Genomic DNA, 2,580 nt, shown 5'->3' with positions numbered 1-2,580 from the left:
CACCCCAAGCCAGAGGCAAGCGAGGGCTGCAGAGAGACCTCCCTGATTCCTCCGGTCCAGCTGAGATGTTTCATGGTGAGATGGAGAAACTGGCCTCTTCCCCCTTCCCCTGATGTTGGCTCGGCACGGCTGGAGCAGGTGCAGCCCTCGGCAGGACCCGGGTAAGAGGCGGTGCCGGGATGTGCGGCTGCCCTCACTGGCACGGGACTGGGAAGGGGTTTGGGTTTGTTGTGGTTTTTTGTTTTTTTCCTGAGGAAAATAATGAATTGTTTGATCTGCACTCCCTCTGAGGAACAGCTATAAATATAACTTAGGGAGAGATGCGTGGCTTCATGTGAGCGTGCCAGTGAATAATAAAGTTGCCCGTGTGCACGATGTAGGCACATATGGCTACTGGGGTGTCCATGGGCCAAGGGGCAGAGGTAGGTCCCTGCCTGTAAACCTCCCCAGCTTCCCTCCCCTCCCCTCGCTGCCCTGACTTTGGTCACTTTGCAGGAAACTTCTTAATTTTTTTTGTTCCCTGTGTTTCCTTAGTGCCTCCTCACCCACAGCTGGGTCTTGCTCACTGTTTGTTTCTCCTGCTCTGTGAGGGCGACGGTCCTGGCTGACTGGCAGCCTGGAGAAGAATGAAGCTGGAGACCTGTTCTCCAAGCACTCTGGTGTGACTGAGGTCAAAGAGGCTGTGTGGGCTCTCCCGCTGCCTGTGGAGCTTTCTGGGCTCCAGACCTGCCCTCCTCTTGTCTTTGAGCTTTTCTAGTCCCAGCATGGCTGATCCTGCTTGTGATGGGCCAGCATCCCACAGACAGGCAGGGTGCAAAGGGTCCTCTGGATACTGGGTTTGGGTCCAAGAGCTTGGGAGAAACTATACTCTTGCTCTTTGTTAGCAAGGCCAGTGTCTCTGCCAGGGTAGAAGTGGCAGGCAGGTTTCATGACATGGACAGGTCACCTCCAATATCCCTGGTGCCACCGTCATCCTTTGATGCCCTCCCTCCTGGGCAATTCACCTGGAGACAACCAAATCCCTCTGCTGAGAGCCTGGAGTCTCCCATCCCAACTGCCCAGCCCTAGCTCCATCCATGGCACAGCCAATAGTGGCTCCGAGGCCTCCTCCATCTCCCTTTCCTCCCTTTAGTGGAGTACTCTGCAAAGGGCAGATGGTGACAGCACATGTGGGGGATCCATGGCAAAGCTAACACAGGACCTAGACCACCCTCAACCCCTGTTCTGTGCCCTCCTCATGTTGAGGAGGTGGGAGGTGTGGCGAGGGACCCAGGGCTTGAGGTCACCTGGAGCCTGGAAGGGGATGGGGGGGGGTGGTGTACAGGGAGCACCAAAGGCATGGGGACATGTCCCCTCTCCATTCACCATTGGAAGTGGTGCCCACCGATGCTTGGGTCAAACCCAGCGTGTGGCCACCCCTCTTTGTAGCCACTGGCAATGAGTACAGGGGAAACATGTGCCTTAGGAGGGACACGTGAGCCTGACAGGGACAGGGGGATGGTGAAGATGGTCACGGACAAAATGAGCTGAAGAGGGCTGATCTGTAGGGAAGTGGGGCTCCCTCTCCTCCACCTTCCTTCTCTTCCACCTCCCCTCCTCCTTGGGTGGCAAGACCCAGTGCTATGATATGTAGAGCTGACAGGGGTCTGGCAGCAGCCCTTGCCCCTCGCCACCCCCCTCCATGGTTTGCAAAGAAAGCTGGGAAACATGGCCAGGGAAGGATGGGGTTAGCTGTCAGGACCTGTCAAGACCCGGGCCAGCCTCAGCCACCACCCTGGCAGCAGCTGCCTTCCCGGGGTGTTGCTGCCGTGAGGGTGCCAGCAAGGGGGAGAAGGACACGGTGAGGGGCACCTGCCAGCAGCACAGAGGCAGAGCCGAGCCGTTCCTGGCAATCTGCCCTCAGCAAGCTCCCGCTGTCCCGGCTCCTCGCTGCGCTGGGCTGGCTGAGCCCGGCAGCACGGCCCGGGATCGATAGATGGACGCTGGCGTCTCGGCCATCGATCCCTCGCTCCCCGGCGCTGACTGTGAGCGCTGGGGGCCGGGAGGAGCTGCCAGTGCCTGCGGCTGCGAAACCGCCTCGGGAGAAACGCACATTCCTCAGCGGTGCTGATCCTGGTGCCCCTTGCCCGGGCAGAGGGGCCTCACACGGAGCCCCCCGTATTGGTTTTCCTCCCCAGACAAGGCGGCTTTAGTGGGCATGGTTGATCTTGAAGCCGCTCCTTGGAAGAGATGCTGGTCCTCCAGTAGTGGGGGGCTTGGGATGGGTAGGGGCTGCCTGTGAGCTGGTTGTCACCCTCAGGCTTGTTCTCCAGCAGTGAAGGTGGGGATGAGAGCTGGCTGCAGCGTGACCCTGTCCAGCTGCCTCAAAGACCCTTGCATGTCCATGCCTGTCCTCTCAGGAGCCCAGGGCAGGCAGCTTGCCTGCCTGTAGGGGCAGTTTCAGTATTCACCCACTGGTGCACCCAGGCAGAGATGCCACCTGGGGCTGGCACTGGCCACGCTGGCACAGCAGCACCACAGCCACTCTCACCGGAGGTGAGGGAGCAGGGGATGGAGGACAAGGTACCCTCCAGCCCGGCA

This window comes from Chaetura pelagica, unplaced genomic scaffold (assembly GCF_000747805.2).
Source record: "Chaetura pelagica isolate M959 unplaced genomic scaffold, ChaPel_1.0 scaffold530, whole genome shotgun sequence".
Taxonomy (NCBI): domain Eukaryota; kingdom Metazoa; phylum Chordata; class Aves; order Apodiformes; family Apodidae; genus Chaetura; species Chaetura pelagica.
Note: the sequence above shows the minus strand (reverse complement) of the source record.